The sequence below is a fragment of the Diuraphis noxia genome, unplaced genomic scaffold (assembly GCF_037042655.1).
Source record: "Diuraphis noxia isolate RWA-SAM2 unplaced genomic scaffold, SU_Dnox_SAM2 contig0004, whole genome shotgun sequence".
NCBI lineage: Eukaryota > Metazoa > Arthropoda > Insecta > Hemiptera > Aphididae > Diuraphis > Diuraphis noxia.
This window is the reverse complement of record NW_028301714.1, coordinates 5,565,537-5,584,464: the sequence shown is the minus strand read 5'-3', so window position 1 is coordinate 5,584,464 and position 18,928 is coordinate 5,565,537. Positions and strand designations below refer to the sequence as shown.

The window sequence follows — 18,928 nt, the reverse complement described above, 5'->3', positions numbered from 1 at the left end:
ATTATTTGATTATTTGATGACGTCACGTGTTTCTTAGTCATGTTATAGTCGATACAGTGGTTGAGAAGATAGGTAATTAACGAACGCTGATACATGTACTTTATAAAATAATTGCAACACTTTTATGCATACAATTAAATCTAATCAAATGGTAGATTTAGTTAATTAATTTAATCAAAAAATAAGCAAAATGATCAAAAACATAAAATAAAACAAAATTTTTATTATTGTAGGCGGCAAACCGAATTCATCACCATCACACGTTATTACCTACGTGGTATCGACGCAGTTATCATGATTTTTATTTTATTTTTTACCGAAAATTCGTTTCCAATTATTATTATTGTGTTCGCGTAATTTTTTTTTCGTCAACAAACAATGAAAAATAATATTTTGAATCTGCCGATTGAAATTGTACGTTTTAAATGCAACCGTTATGTTTACCGATCGTAATAATTGTTTGAACTTAAATCGTTGAGCATTGATAGTGCATATACTATACTTGAATAAAACCGATTTAAATACGGATTGGCCTAAATTAATATTTAGACTTTAGACTGATGGCACAAACGCATGTGGGTTCTGAATAATCGGTCGTTAGTTGTTGTTTGTCCACAAAATATGTAATAAATTAAAATAACTCAAAAAATAAATACGTGAAATGTTATTGGATATCACTGTAATATTGTTATAGAATGACATAGTGACTCGGGCTTGGGACCAACGACAAATAATTTCCGTTCTGCAGTAAATAATAATAATATTATACAAACTTATTATTATGTTGATATATGGGTATTGTGTCTGTAGTTTTTTGTGAAATTAAACGAACTCAGAGATATTGTATTTGGTTTTCTACACATTATTTAAAACAAACAACAAATGCATAAACATCTAAATACTTTAATAATAATGTTATAATATACTTTGTTTCGACGGTACAATAACGTTTCAAAAAATAAATGTATTTCATTGTTAAAAGAAAAAATTGAAAAAACAATGAAAACGTAAAAGTAAAATATTTCGGGTTAAAAACTATGTGCTCAAGATGGATGTATAATAATTTTATTATTGCGAACAACCAGATTATAAGAATGTGCTCTGTAAACAAAAAAAGGTTATAATTAGTTTTTTTCATTACATAAATATTCGGAAATTACATCGACCTATAATATCAGTCCCTGCAGGAGTGAGACTTAGTTTTAAATTTATCTAGACATATAAAACAATAAGTAAACAATTAATAATTTTTAAAGTTTCCGTAGACTTTGACTCGTTAATGAAACTATCTGAGGAGATAAACTGTCCAAATAAAAATGTTAATGATAAAATACGTCATTCATCACTTCGTTCAGAATCTAAAATAACCGCGTGATATAAGGTGTATGATTTTCATGAAATATGACCTGATATTTCTAAAAATACAATTCATAGACATTTCATAACGATAATAATACATTTTTCTATTAGATATATTTCGTGTTTGGGAATAAATTAAAGATGCCATATTTACCAAAAAAAATTGATAAATCTTTTTCAATATATGAGATTTTAGGTACCAAGTTAGTGTGAAATAATTTTTGTAGCATTATAAAATGCAGTCATGTTATACATTTTTTCGTGGCAAAAAAAATAATTTCATTACTTATAGCTAAAGTAAAATTCTGAATAAATTAGTTTAAAAATTTAAAATAATATGGAAGTGTATCACCTTGATATACACGTGAAAATTACAATAATTCAATTGGAACAAGACTGAAGGATCTATAAATAAATTTCGCCCAATACAATGTATTAATACCTTCTTAGCCTTCTTAGGTCTTAAACTAAAATAACAATAAGTAATATATGAACGTAAAAACCATTATTCAACCTCACATTATATTTCATCTACAAAAAAAAATGTATTAGATATACTTGTTGACCAAACATTATTCAAATACTTAATTTATTAATCATTTACTATAATGACGTGTAAACATGACAAATCTATAATAATTTTTCATTTTAAATCTCACAAAATACTTTGTAAATCATATTATTATGCGCTATGCACTCTTAGCGTATCAAAACCCGTCAAATAACTTTCAATACGTTTATTCGCTCTACTATCAATTCTTATTAGGTACTATTACTTATTGCCATATACTACGATAATATATTTTTATTTTATTTTTCCATATAGGTATTAAAAATATTATTAAGGCAAAATATTAGCGTTTGTTTCATCGAAATGATTTCACACCTGTCTTGACATAATTATTATGGTTAATATTTACGTCCGATGAGTAAAATTATTATAATATAATATTATACGGACTGCCATGCTGCAGATAATATTATTATGTTAAAATGTTTTGTCATATTTTATCCATCAGTGGTCTGTTGCTAATTTTTAATGTGACTTTCGCCAAAATTTTGGAGAGGACATCCTGTTAAATAGTGATTTGTCACTTACCTTTGATAATGTTCCCGTTGTCATTATTAATTTATGATTTTTATAACGATGACTTTGATACAAAATAAAATAAGCAGAGCTGTGAATTTAATGCGGGTAAACCCCATGAAATATGTACGTACTTATAAATAGGGAAATATGCCATAAGAACTCTGAAATAGGTGCAATTTTGCAAAATAAACTTCCAACGCCTAAACATTTGCTTAGTTATGTGATTTTAAAGCAGTTATATTTGTTAAATAAAACAAATATAAATAAATGGCACCTAACAGTTATAATACGCAATAACGTCTGAAATAATATGCAAAATACTATTTTGTATTTGGAATACGGTAGGTAACGCATTATTGAATCAAATTTGTGTCTCACTTATTTTGAATTCAGAATGGAATTCATCGATATGCAAAGTCGCTGAATTCGCTGCCCCGATAATAAGCGTATATCTGCGTGTTTTGTATTTCTTCCATTGAATTTATAACGCGATTATTGAATGTAAAATGTGATTAAAATCAACATCGCAAATGAATCTGTATAAATAAAATACACGACATAGCGGTATTCTGGTCACGTCGTTGAAATATATAAGAGTGAATTTTTTGGTCAACTATATAATAAATAAAACGTAAGAACGGGATATATTAATAATAATAATAATAATAATAATAACGACATTTTGATTTTTGACCATCTGAGATGCATATTATTGAATGTTCATTTGGGCATGGCTAATATGCTTCGCAATTGAAATCTTGGAGACCTAACCCTTTGACCAAAGTATTTAGTATCGACAAAAACAGTTTCGTGAATGTATCCGAATCTATGTTATTGTATTAAGTAGATTATTCCTAGGTTAGATACATGGTATTCTAAATAATTATTGGAAGAAAAAATATTCTCGATTGCTATTTTCAGAAATGGAAAAAAAATCTTCTTCCTATCTAAATTGAAGGTAAATATTGCTTACGACTTTCGACTTTTTAAAATGTTTGTTACACTTGTGTTTATCTCCACATCTTACCATTTAAATATAGTATGTTGATTATTGGTCTTCTGTAATCAAACACATTTAGTTATTTTGTTAGTCATCATAATAGTTGTGAGTATTCCGCTGATAATAATTATTATAAAATGTTTATTCTTTATCATAAAAACAATTTTAGACAATGATAATCGTCTATAATGTCTGGATTATGTAACTGCACTGTGCTGTAAAGGGTGAGTCACTCTGAGTGACCATAATATAATATATGTTGTATTATAAAAATTAAAATTTGCCAAACAATTTTAGCATAGAATTACCAAAAACAAAAGTTTGAAAAAGTACGCTATTTGTTATAATGCATAAGTATTTTGAGAACAAATTCCCGGTACACGTCATTGAGCCTGTTTGATGAGATTAGTTCATAATATTACACTGTGTTATAATCCGTCATATTTATGGTTAAATCCACATTGATCGGCAACGATCCTATTAAATTGTTTATAATTTATAACTTGATGAAAATATAAAATTGTAAAAATGTTTTTTTTTTTGTATTCGTTTCGGGTACAGGTATTATTTAGCACCTCTATAACAAGACTGCCATAACTCAAAAACTATAGTTTTGAAAAAGTGATTTGAAATTTAAAACTTATAAAACTATTTTGAATTGTTATTTACCGATACATTAGACATTTAAATGTAAATATATATAAATATACATATATATATATATATAATATTTTATATTATAAAATAGCCCCTTAAACCAAAAAGGTTTGACTTACGGCATTTTATAATAATTTTTGTGTGAATGCAAGACAATCATATTTTGAAACCAATTGTTTAATAAATTTAGGTAGCTATATAATCAGCTCAATATATTATACGAGATTTTTTTTTTTACTTGAAAATAGCACAAATCGAAAAAGGTAGTGTTGAATTTTGATTTCTGTGATAAATTGGTTAAATTAAATATCACATTATAATACATTCATATAATAACTATGTTTTTTAAAAATTATATCAATTTTAATAATTCAATAGGTACTGGTATATATTTTCGGTGGAAAAATAAAAATTATATTAAATGTGGCTTTTTTGTTTTGGAGGTGTGAATTGAATTATACGTACATATTTTTGTAATAAAATGAGACTTAAATTTGTTCCAAGTATAAATAATATATGGTTCCTGTTGACTTCGTACCGATAAAATTTTGTCAGGATAACAAAGAAAGATGAAAAAGGTCGATTTCGAAGGGACATGGGTATGTCACGATCACCCTGCAAATTTTTGAACTCACGTCATTGATTTGTATGTCTCTCGTTCTACGTGCCGAAGTTTTTTAATTTTATTATTACTTGTATCCCAAACTTCTTTGATATAACCAAGCTGCATTAAGTTTAATATTTTAAAATGTATTTTAATATACTGCGTTTAAGATACCTAGCCAAAACTTTTGGTCGTGATTAATAACTTCGCCAATTTTGACGATATTAAAATATCACAAAGTTCGCTAATAGTTTTGTCAGGATATGATTTTGCAACTTTGCGTTTATTGACGGGATAATTTCGGAATAACTAGACAACAGTCAGTATGACGGAGATTTTTGACGTTTAACTATATCCTAATATGTGAATATCATTATATTTAAATTATGCATATCAATCGACATTTTGTTATTAGTATATAATAGTATTATTGAGACGGGTTTCAGTATCCTAATTGTACCTGTTAACATTTGTTTATTGTATAATGTATTTGGCATCTTTTGCATCATATACATACTTTTTCCTTAACTGTATCTTGTATCTTTGTTTGTAAGACCCAAATATATAATACATGTAAATATATTAAATAAACAAAATTAATCAGTCATTTATTTAAATACGTTTATACTATTTCCAAATTGATTGATGGAATCATAAAACTAATCGTAAAATAATTTTTAACTGTCTTAATGTTATGGCATTCAATACAAATAACGTATAATAAATTTGCTCGCAAAATTACCATTATATCATCATTTAATGTAAATGATTGTTGTTTTTAGGCTGTTTAAGGTCAGACAATCTCAAAATTAAAACAACTGACCCACGACGGTATTCAAACTAAACTATAAGTATAACAAAACAATCTAATTTTTGCATCTTTATATTTTTGAGAGGAATCGTTAAGTTATTTTAAGATTCACAATGCTAAACCAAGCATTTCTAACCAAAAACTGTGCTTTAGGCTTCTTGCTTTTTTTCCTTTTAAATCTCTGACGACCTTGATGTGTCAAAAACATAAAAAACTTCTTAATTAAGCGTCTAACCTAACGATCTTATTGAACACAATCATCGTTTCACCAAAACTGTATATTATATAACTGCTGTAGGGAAAAAAAAACTCCAGAAAACCTCGACGAAAAAGTCGTCTTATTATTATGAACGACGTCACGGTGGAAAACATACTCTCACGCGTAGATATATGCGATCTAATAATATTGTACACTCGTAGGTACCTAGCTACTTATATCATACATATATATATGTGTGTGTGTATATATATATATAATAACAAGTAATGATCCAACAATATGGGGGTCTGGTTGCTTTGGGGTGGTATGGCGTACGGTGAGGTGATGGTGGCGGATGGCGAGAGGACAGCGGAACTCGTGCCGCTGTCCTTGATGAGGACGCTAGAAAAGCGCATAAACCTACCTGTATAAGCGGCTTAACCGAGTATAATATACCAGATATATATAGGTAACGCCGTAACGTATATAAACATAAGCCCGTTTTGGCGGCGTGTCCACGACCTTTAACGTATATAGGTACCTACTGCAGCAGCGTTCGAATTTATTTCGTTTTATTTCGTCCGGACGGGTCACATATACAATTATGTATACATTTATATTATATTATATTGCGTATAAAAATTTGATTAATGCACAGAATATGGGTGGGGGGAGAGAGAATTCTCCCGATTTGTGAGTAGGTAGTTAATATATTATTGTAGTAAGCTATTTCGTGAATTACATGAGTGTTTATATCTATTTAACTATAAAATAGGATATATTTATACTATAATAATAGTGTACATGGTAATTTTTCAACATTCTCAACTCACCTCTCCCATTTTCCCTTTAATAGTACATATTTTATTTAAATTCTGATTTTTAAAGTTTTTAAGAAGACTAATTAGTCTATTTTTTCAAATTTCTGATATTTTTTTACTACTTGAGGGATATCCAGTGTCGATTCCAACTATTGTTTTTTAAATGGGAACTCCTATTTTTTATCTTTAATTATTTAGTGGATAATTTATTGTTTTGAGAAGTTTAATGTTTCTAAATCAAAATTCTAACGGGTAGATTCTGCAGAGTTAGTTAAGTGTTTATTCTAAAGACAATAATTTAAAAAAATGATTTTATAAAAAAAACTTTATGTAATCTTAGATGTAGTATTTAAATTACTTAGTAAAAATTATATAAAACAATAAAATATGTAAAAATATAAAATTTTATTTGTTTAGGTATCGAAGGTGTAATACTGTTATGTATAGCATATTATAATTTACAAGTCAAAAAATTAATTTTAAAATTTGCCAGAACGATTACTTAAAAACATATTACGTTTCAAACTCTGAAGTAAAGGTGATTGTAATAATATGGACGAACGAATACTTTAGCTTGTATTTAATATAGACACTTGAAAGTCTCGTATACATTTTGTTTTGTGACATTCAAGTATCAGGAATTGAATTATTTTCGTTTGTTTTAGTAAAATAACGATGTTGTTTATATTATTATATAGAATAATTTTTACTTGTGTTCACATTTTCCATTATATACAAACAAAGTTTCTAATAATATTATTATAATATAAAAATTGACTTTTTAGTAAATGTATCAAATCGATCGGGCAGTACCTATATGTTCGATTTGTCCCGTTTTTTATCGTTTCCATTTAAGTTCTGGCTCTACTACACAAAAGATCGTGCGTATATTATAAGACGTATTTGGTAACCACAATTTGATGCGTAACCTAACCATACACATACCACGTGTGTGTGATACGCGAGTGTTAGTTGGTGCGATAAATCTTTCCGGCAAATATACTCGTGTCTGAGCGTGCGCGTGCGCAAAACAACGGTCGGTCGTGAAATGATATTAGGTGGCGACCGAAGGACTTGGCAGGTGCACGGTAAACATGGTATTTTAGCCACCGCTGACCTACTACTACCACTACTATACCACCACTAAATGTAGTGTGTCGATATGTAAAAAAATATAAACGAAATGAAAAAAAACTACACACCGTCGCCACCGCCACCAGTCCCACCGTATTTATTTATAATAATAGTTCCGTTGAAATACGATTCATGTCTGCAGTATTGTGCGCGTGGCGTCATATTAAATAGATAGCTACCTACCTGACGTCAGCGGCGGTGGACGCGAGACCATAAGTGATTAGTCCGGATAACAACATTTTTATCCAGAAAATAAAATAAAGTTAATTTTCTCACTGATCATCTAGAAAGATGCAGTTAGAGAAAATAGTTACGGTTTGCTAGCAATAATTAATACTAAAAAATAAAGAGTGCATTTTTATATTATATTAAAACTAAAAAAATATTATGCATGATATTATTATACTGTACACGATAAAAATCAATGGACGTTATAAATAAGCTAATTATTCCTGTTTATTAATTAATCGATTAATGTGCATTTGATTTCAAATCATATAATAATTATTAATAATGTTTTTGTACTCAAATATATATATACTGTAATATATATATAATTTTTTTAAATATTATTTTATCTAAACGTCAGTATATCACATAATGCTATTCATAATATTGTTTACATAACTCTAATACCTAACGTGATCACTAGTCACCTACAGTTAATCAGATATCAAAGTCAATAAATAAAAATCAAACTGATCATTTCCTATATTGTCTATAGTTTCTGAATCGATTAGACGTCGGACTTAACCGTCTTGGTTTTTTTCGCCTGTCTGAAATAATTGTGAGTCATCCCTAGGCCTGAGATACTGTGAATCGATTGGCTGAATCGAAAGACTGCACAGTATTTAACCATAGATTAAGTGTGTCTAACCTAACATAACCTAATCATGACTATATAGCTGCACTATGTCTTGAACTCAGGAGTGGAATTTCTCAATTCCAGAGCCCAATAATTTTGGACTGATTATCGATGATCATAAAATCTGGAAATAAGTATATTTTTTTAAATTTATCGTCAATACAGTATCGTAATAAAATAATGATCAGGTGCATTAGCAACGTGTTAACTTTCCTCTCGTTCAAACGGAAAATGTCACGCTTTACAGCATAATATAATAACGTTTTGGGGTGGGTATAATGTGTTTAAAAATTATTTCTCTCAAGCCTCAACTGAAATTCATCGTAAACTCAAATGTTGACTACTCGGCAGCTTAGGGCGGATGGTTGCCCACACCACCCACATACTCCCTTTTATTCATCAACGTACAACGACTGTATATAGTATGACACAATTGAAACATCGCTATACAATCATAATACAGTTGACAGAGTACCCGAGAACAATAAAATAATAATTAAATAACACAGCTAGCGCTCTCGAATATTATTGCACCGCAATAGCGGTACTATCCGCGGTTTTAATATTATCATAGTCGTTTAAAACGTTAACGGCCCGGCAAGCGATAATCAATACGTATAGTAGACCGGCAGAAACGGACGAGTAGGACATATTGTGTCGAAGATATTATCATCGTACCGAGATAAAATATTATAATAGTCACAGTGGTAACTTGGGGGTGGGGAGAGTTTGAAGTCGCTCACCCCCAAATATTGTTTGGATAAATGTGTATATTATTTTATCATTAAGATTTCGAAATACGTTTTAGCCAATGTTGCTCCTATACGGTTATAAAAATATCAAATATGTTACAAAAAAAAACTTTTGCAATCCATATTTTATAAGTTATAATATTAGTTCCATAATTTTTTAAGAAAATATATTATATTTAGCTTAGTATAAAACAGATTTCTCGGTACAATAAGGTACCATATCTAAATCATTTCGAGACCTTTTTGATTTGTCGTTTCCCTTTTACATCATTTTTTCTCTGCATTTTAAAAAATGTCTTTCAATCATATCTTTTCACGCATTATATGCATTTTTATTTGATTTTCTTCGTATATCTATATTTCTATAATATAATTGAAATAATAGTTTAAAATGCTTATATTTTCTTTTCAGTCTACTTTTGTAGATTTTTTTACTTAAGCTTAGATTTTTTAGTTAATTTGTTTAGGATTTAAATTTTATTTTATATTGCTCTTTTAAGATTTTTAATGTATCTATTAGGTTTTTATGAATGAATCCATCACTTTATTAGAATGATCCGACTCAAATCTCTATTTTTTATAAAAAATTTTAGGAGTTTCGAATCGCCTATTCTTATAATAATCACACAGTTATATTTTTGATATTAATTTAAAGACTATAATATATGTGCTTCATATTATTATTGTAATGAACCAACAACAGATGGAAATTTCTTATTATGTAATCAACACGCACCATTTTCTACCACGATTTTAACTGGATCGGGAGTGGATCTGCACAGGTTATATAATATTTAGTAGGTCATAATAATAAAATGTATAAGTTTTTCGAATTTTTTCATTCTGCTCACGCAGTTCGGTTATGAAGTATTCTCCGCCGCGATGAATTTCTCTGAATTTAATACACTATGAAATACCTAGAAATATGCTAGCAATATTGCACTAAAACAATATTGAGAATCATCAAATGTGTATAAAAATTAATTCCAACATATTATATTAACAAAATATAATATACAATTATGTTTCAAGTCTCAAAAAGTACATACGTGATATTTGGAAGGTAGTAAATATTAATTGATGTACTGCAATTATTTTTCTACAAATGTATAATGTAATGAAAATGTATAAAATGTAAAATATTTATCATAAAAAAACAACATATTTATGTGAACATTGCATACATCTATGTTCACCTATTCGTGTTTGAACTAAAATAACAGAACATTTTTTTTTCGACAGTTGGGTCTATAGTTAATATTTGAGTTTTCTCTATTTTTTTCTCGTATAATTAAAAAAAAACGTACTAATAAATTTTCAAATATGTACACTGAGTACTAAAGATTCACTTTCTCAATAGAAAAGATATTGAAGTTGCAGAATGCAACATTTTTATTTCTTCAAGAGAACGTACACATCATTGTAAAATCAACAATAACAATATTATATATTCATCGTTCCAATCAGAACATAAAATAAATTCATAAACAAAAGTTTCTAACTGTAATTTTTCTTCCTTTAACTACAATTGTATATAATATATTATTGATTTTGATAAACAATACTTTTAATGTTATATAAATGCATATATAAGAGTTTAATGGTATCGACTATATATAATTAAGCGCCTTTATTAGGTTCTACTTAGTATTTTTGATCAATATTAGTAACAAATTAGACATTTAGTTCTTAATAATTCTTTGAATGAGCTCGAATTATAATGCATTACTCTGTAACAAATCTATAAGTATAAAAAGTTGATTTAAAAAAAAAAAAATTATCAGTAATTTTCGGTTTTAAACTTCTTTATTTATTCTTTGTAACTTTTTTTATTTTAACTGTTTTTAAACTTTAATATGTAATATAGTTTCAATTTTCTCGTTTAAAACCACAAATTGTTACAACGTCTGACCACTCAGAATTCTGAACTCAAATTGTTGTAAATTTTAGCAATTATAATATAATAATAATAAAAAATAATTTCAAGTATTCAAAATACCTTAGTTATTTATAGACATTTAAAAATTATCAACATCCCAAATTCTATAACACATCATTATTATTATTCAGTATTATTATAGCATTGTGCAGTTGTGGTTACGGTTGTTGCATGTAACATGATATGCGTAGGTACTTATACATAATTTAATTTATGAGAGATGACAAACGGGCAAAACACCTATACGAATTTTACAAAGAAAAAAGTTTTATTCTACTAGCACGAGTGTTGTCCGCCGTTAAGGTTAAATAATATAATATTTTTATAATATATAATATAATATTATCGTTGCTCTTAGTATTCGGGCGTTTTCGGAAATAAAGTCATATTAAAATGTTGTTTGAACAATATTATTACATTTCACCTCCAACAAGAAAAAGAACCTCTACTCGGTCCAATTTATTCTGTTTTTTTTTTCTATGTAAACTACGTAAGAAATATTAGTTTTTGTAAACCGAAAATAATATGACGTATTGATTTCATATTTTTTAGTTAGGTTAAACGTTTTAAACGAAATTGTATTTTTTGTAAATATTACATAGTTGCTGATAATGAGAAAACGAGGATAAATTAACTGAAAAAAAAACGCATAATGTATGGAATTGAGCATATAAAATAGTTATTGAAATCATGAAGAAGTGCACCATGTTTCCTGAAAAAAGAGGCCGAGAAAAGAAAAAAGAATACGTTGATGTGAATACAATTATGGATGATGGGACGTAGAGATAACATTGTGTCTATAGGATTGGACCAAGAGAACCTAGAACTGCCTAGACGTATATATCCTTTCCTGGAAATTTTTGGAGGACAATCAATGTGTGCTCACGAGAAAAATTATGAAAAAAAAGAAATAAGGATCTGTGTACTACAGGATCGTGACATTTAAATGTGAATTATTGGTACACAGACAAAAATATATAATTTCTTTGAGTACATTAACGTTGTAGGTAGGTACAACGTGCCTAAATGAAAACTGGATACACTCTAGACAGGACTCGCACATCATATTTTTGGCCCTGGCACAGAAATAAATCCGGGCCCTTCTTAAATAACAATCATTAATGTTCAAACATTTTTCTAATATATATAATATTTGAGCAATTATTTGCAAGTTCGGGCCCCAGTACTTACGTGTCCTTCAACCCCCCCCCCCCTTGTAGGAGTCCTGACTCTAGAACTCGGTTACATACATTAATCAATATCCTATACAAGAATTCTGTCTGTACGGTTGGACCGAATACATCATTGTTGTATAGTTATGCCTTACGAACAATTATTTACAGTTTTCTTAAATAATTATCTACAGAATTCGCATATAATAACGATAAAATGATATCGCATTAATACAATTTTATCTTCGACTCAGCCACGGATAACGAGGGGTTACTGTACCTAGTCTGGTTTTATGTTCTAAAAATAGAACTCAAATTTGTATGTTACAACGTTTTTGGATGAGAAAAATCTAAAACTTTTACAAAAACTGTTCACACATAGAAAGGTATATAAGTAAATAAAATTTCATTCGACAATTTGACTATGCAGTAGACGAAAATTTCGGTTATCAATCGACAATTTTCGTTTGTTTTGAAAATCAAGAGGGTCATCAATCAATTTTTTTCTGTTTTTGTAAGTGGATCATGACGTGGTCTGTGGGGATTTGAAACCGGATTGGATTGGTATTATATATGAGAAACGAACTGATATAAAGTAATATCATAAAACGAAACGTTTCATCGACCGCGTATCTGAATTCGCATGAGTACAATTATTATATCCGTCATATTACTACCGTGAGGAAAATAAATATTTATAATATATTATTATCATATAACAGTGATGTAGTCTTCGATCACCCGTTGCTCGCGAGGTATTTTCGTCTCGCTTCCACCTATCGTCCGAATGGTTCTCGATCGATTTAGTATGATTATAATTTCATGGGAGAAAGTCTTCCCTTTGCTGACTACTGTTTCACGCGATGGAAATAATATCGCTATTATTATTATTATTGTTATACTCGTAACGGTCGTAATATTATTATTAAGCGTTCGTCGCGTAATGGTATATATATTATTGTGGTATCTGGTTCACCGTTTAATTTAAAAGCGGCTGCTGTCGCGTTGTTAAATTGAAAACGAGTCGAGCGAAATGTCGGGGGACGTTTGGAAAGGTGCAGGGTTAGTGGCACGATGGTGGTGGGTCTGGGGTGGTCGAAAAACATCCCTCTCACAGCCCCCCCCCCCACCGGAGCCACGCCGTCTACGGTTAAACTGTTGGAAGTGGCAGTGGAGGTGGTTAGTTGATGGGGCGGTGGTGGTTGGTTGACGGGGCGGAGAAGTGGCCGTCGAGGCGGCTTCGGTTATTTTTTTCGATTACAGTTTTATTGCACCCATCGTATAATATAATAATGTATATGTATAGGAACGGAGGTACTACGCAGTGGAGGTGGTAGTGCTGCAGGTGGAAGCGGTCGCACAGAATGTACGATAAAATTTTGTTATTTTCCAAAAACGAATTATATATTACATTATTATTATTATTATTATTATTATTATTATTATGGTTGTGTTGTATTTTTTTGCAACTTAAATTCCGGTGCTATACTACGGGGCACGCACATAAATTATTATTCCAATCCAACCGGTGGCATCGATCTCGACCCCGCCGCCATCGTGTATTATTGTGATGGAGCTGCAGGTAGGTATTGGTATTCACATCGACCGTGGTATGCGACCGACTGACCGGACGTTTTGAAGTGTAAATTGAAAGCATGACGTATAATATGAGTATAATATTATATTATATGAGGTGTGTTGTGGCGAACGGATATACGTCTTAACGTCCCGATGTTCATTTATAATCACGTAGTGATCAGTGTGATAGAATTTTGCCTTATTCGGATCCCAAATTTAGAAATCTTTACTAAAGTCATCGTATCAAGATCGTCGATATAGAGATAGATGCGGCTTAAACTATATACGGAGAGTATTTGTTGAGTGATCACAGATCAACGAACCTAACCTAAAAAAGTTGCTCGAAATTGATCACGGTTAACGTCTTGTCTAACATTTAACTAGTCCAGGCTATAATATGAAAAATACCGAATTGGTACTACGATCACCTTGTAATTGACATAATCACAGCATAAGTTTGTGAGGTACAATACGATTTTTTGAAAAGCTCCAAGTCCTTTCATCCTATTATCGGTATACATTATCAATTTTCAACAAATATGGCCACTACTACTAATAATTATACGTCACCGAGCACCCTCTATACACGTATAAATACCACAATGTTATTTAATATTTTATATTATTTCATCGATAAAAAGCTAAATCGCCATTTTATTGAGATTATTAATTGTTTACGAAAATAGGTTACTCACTCTGTCATCAATCAGCATTATACTTAATACAGCACGCAATTTAATTTCGTTATATATGTATAATAGGTATAATTATATTATCTACCTATAATAATTAAAAATACAGCAAATGCATTCATGTAAATGTGTATAGGAATAGGTTAAATAGGTTTTTTTTTTTTAAATAAATTGAATAATCTTAATGAATAACGATATACACATAAGTAAATATTCTATGTGATAATAATATTAAGCGTACATTGATTTTTAATGAAAAATAATTATTTTTGAATTTCTTTTCGTCCTATCATTTTTGAAAAACTAATCGATAAGAATCTTTAGGTCGGAACCGATTCTGAACACTACACTTCAAGCATTTAGTTGAATCAGAAAATGTATAATTAAATAAAATATTTCCAATACTACGCTTTCAACACATTTTTTTTTTTTTCAATAAAATACAACGAGTGAAGGCAGTCACTATTTTTAATAAATTGTTATTTTTGTCATAATATTATTTTGATTAAGTACATTGTTTTCTTTTTTTTCAGAAAGTGAGGATGCTACGTCTTGATCTACTGCCGTAACTGAATAAAAAAAATAAGTACAGGTACGTGAGTTTATCAAAAATAAAAAATAAAAATAAAATAAAATAATGTGACATTTGTAGTAGGTATCTATTTTCTCAATATTTAGTAGATTTATAATATTACTACTTGAATTATAAAATGTACAATGAAATTGAATTTTCGGACGATATCGATTTTAATAAAATAAGAAGTTAATGATATTTAGAGTACCTACCTACCTAGAACGTATAGCTACTTACACAAATATATACATAAGTATGTTATATATACGAAGTATTTTTTTTTTTTTTTTTTACTATGAACGCGATGTTGTAAATTATTGTTATTGAAGGAAATATTGTAGTCGTGAAAAAATTTGTTTTGATCACCGTCTTTTACATAGTCTCTTTTCCAACCTATGAGGATAATAATATATTGTCTACATCTTAAATAGATTAAAATATGAACTTCCTTAATATTGCATTAATCGTAATAAATAATAATAAATCGTTCTAAGATTTTGGCGTTCCCTATCTAACTATAACTGTACCTTATATTTGATATTATTGACGTTTTTGAGCAGAACAAGCGCACTCGATATTATACATAATATTTTAGATATTATAGAACCTGTAATTACAGTTTCTAATAGTTTGATATTGATAGATAATGTATCATCATTCATGTAGCTATATGCGCTTTCATACACTATGGTACATACTACATACAGGGTGTCCCGTGAGGATTTTACCCATTGCGATATCTCCCGAAATAATGGTGATATCGAAATTCTGGTTTTGTAATAAGACTCACAGGGATAAGAACTATAATTATTTCATATTTTAATTTATTAGCGGCAAATAAATGTTACTTTGGACTAGTACCACTACTCAAGTCAAAACTTCTATCATGGAAAACGAAAATAACGTTGTACAAAGTTCTGATTAGACCTGTAGCACTATACGCCTGCGGTGCATGGGCAACAACAATGATGGACGAAAATAGACTAGGTAGCTACGTTTGAACGGAAGGTTCTTAGAAGGATATTTTGACCAAAAAGAAATGCTCTGGGGGACTTCGAATTAAGAACAAACCGAGAAGTAGAAGAACTATATGGTGAAACAAATATAATTGGAGTCCTTAAGAGTAGTAGACTGGGATGGGCTGGTCATGTATGGAGATCCGGAGGCCCCATATGATTGGCCACAGACTGGAAGCCGGACAAAAGCAGGCCGAGAGGACGACCCAGACAGCGGTGGAAAGACAGGATTGCAAAAGATGCATCGAGACTGGGAGTGATTGACGGAAAAGAACTAGCTCAAGATAGAGATAGATGGAGGCAAGTGGTTGTTGCGGCAATGGACCTAAATGGCCCGTAAAAGCAAAAAAAAAAAAATTATTTTAATATTTTGGTGAAAAAGTTAGGAAATATATTTTTTTATTTAATTATTTCCTAAAAAATTAAAGATAGCCATTTTGTAGAGTTTATTTTTCTGAAAATATTAACGTTTCAAAATTTTATTTTCATTAATCTCTCCTGATTTTTAATATTTTTTTTAATATCGAGAAAAATTACGAATTATTTAACACCGTAATGTTATCAAACATGTTACCCACCGCGCCGCACGCATTCCCATACGGCTGGCCGAATACTTCCCGTGTTCTTAATAGTTATACATTTATAATTATAATATTTTATTTCTTCAAAACTAGAAAAAGCGTCAACTAGATTCATTTTCCAACCGGAAAAGCTACTGAAGTTTAAAATTGAAGCATTATTTCGACAACTTATCGTGCACTTAAACACACACAAAAAAAAAAAAAAAAATGATAACACTCAATATTGTAAAATCAATATATTCATTTCTCGCTCAGAATCTGAAATGGAAATAAACATCTTTCTTCTTCCCCCTCCACCATTGATAAAATATAATAGCAGATTTAGCCTTTTGCACTAACAAATCGCTATCAGTACCTGTCGCTTCTTTTACACTATATATTCAAATATCATACTTATATACAATGGTACAATGGGGTATAATCTAAAATAATGGTATTTACGTGTTTTGAGGAATTTACTGTAAGGAACAAGATATTATACGTTTAAAAAATCAAACACAGTAAAAAATAAAAAATGAATCTTGTTTCAAATAATATTCCATATGAGAGGGCACTTCCAATAATATAAATATAGGTAATAATCTAACTTATTCGCGCAAAGGTATAATGTAAAGTGGTTGTGTAAAAATGGGTTGAAAATAATTTTTTAAAATAAAAAGTTGTCGTTTGCACGACGGGGGGTGGGAGTTGTATACAAACTCGATTTGAGTAACAATTGAATTAATTTAAAAACAAGAGTCTTATTATAGTTAAAAAAAAAAATACCAAATATGTTAATAATAAACTCCTTGTGTAAAAAAATGGTGAAATTAACTTAACCTAAACTTTGTTTGTTAATTCTTTGGAATCTCAGGGAATAATTATAGTTTTATGTGTTTGTTAAAAGTTTTTCAACAACAAAAAGTATATTATATTTTACATGGCCAAAAATTATAGTGCTGTGATGCGGGTGACAAAAAAAAAAAAAATTGTAAACGCCTAACTTCAATACTGCAGTAGTATAATATTTTGAATTATGACAAACGGGTTGACTTTTTAGACAAATTTAGTTTTCTTCAGACATTATTCTATTCCACACTATCTATAGTAGGTACATATTTTGATTTTCAATGGACCTTTTTAAATTCTATTAAAAATATTGTTTCATTAAAATCATTAAAATTATATTCTACATTGATTTGTAGATCCAATTTATTTATGTGCAGCAGAAGATCAACTCATAGAGTTAGAGGTTAAAATTCCTGTGAATAAACATTTAATGATTTCAGAACTAGAAATTAAAATAGTTAGAAAATATAATTTATAGTGTCTGCTATTAATATATATATATATATATTGTGTGTGAGATAGAGCTTTAACGTGTACGAAAATAACGAAATGAGAATTTGATTTTATAAAATGTATATTACTATAAGTTTTTCAACACTTATACCACGTAATATTTTTTTATAATATTGTATACAAAGCTAGCTAGGAACACGCGAAAAAGTTTTCCGAGAAAACGTGTGACACGGAAAAGTTACCTTGTGCATAGCATAATATACACTATATGTATGGTATAGCGCATAATATCACGTGTACGCCTTAACATTATTATAATATAATAATTATATGTATAAAATGTATATTATAATTATATGCAGGGCCAAACGATAACAACTCGGCGGCCTTATCGTTGGCTGGCGATCGGTGGGCGTCATCGTCGACCGATTATTATAATATTTCACGCAAATTGCTTTGCTCCGAAATCGTCGAAATAATAGTTTATGTTGTATACAGGTAGGTAAGTGAAGAATGTCTACGCTTTTTTATGTACACGATGGTAAATTTTTCCAAGCCACTCAAAACGAAGTATTATAATAATATAGTTTAAATGTTATTGGCTGATAAAACTTTAGGATTTGGGAAGATTTTAGTTTTAGTATTTTTAATATTTATTTTTACAACAAACAATATTATTGACTAATGTAAAATAGTAAATTTCTAATATTCGGATTTTTGTTTTAATCTTTGAATTGTATAAAAAAAAATAGTAAACATGATTACGGTAGTAATATAGGAAACTTATTAATGATTGAAAGTCT

The 18,928-nt window shown here is 29.3% G+C and overlaps 1 protein-coding gene across 8 annotated transcripts in view; it reads left to right on the top strand.

The window, feature by feature from the left end:
- Positions 1–18,928, top strand: part of eag (potassium voltage-gated channel protein ether a go-go) — a 227,024-nt gene that overhangs the window by 44,671 nt on the left and 163,425 nt on the right. For all 8 annotated transcript variants that reach the window (XM_089227726.1, XM_089227725.1, XM_089227731.1 and 5 more), the window contains one exon: positions 15,207–15,265. The gene's annotated coding sequence lies outside the window, so the exon portion shown is untranslated. The remainder of the gene's footprint in view (positions 1–15,206; positions 15,266–18,928) is intronic.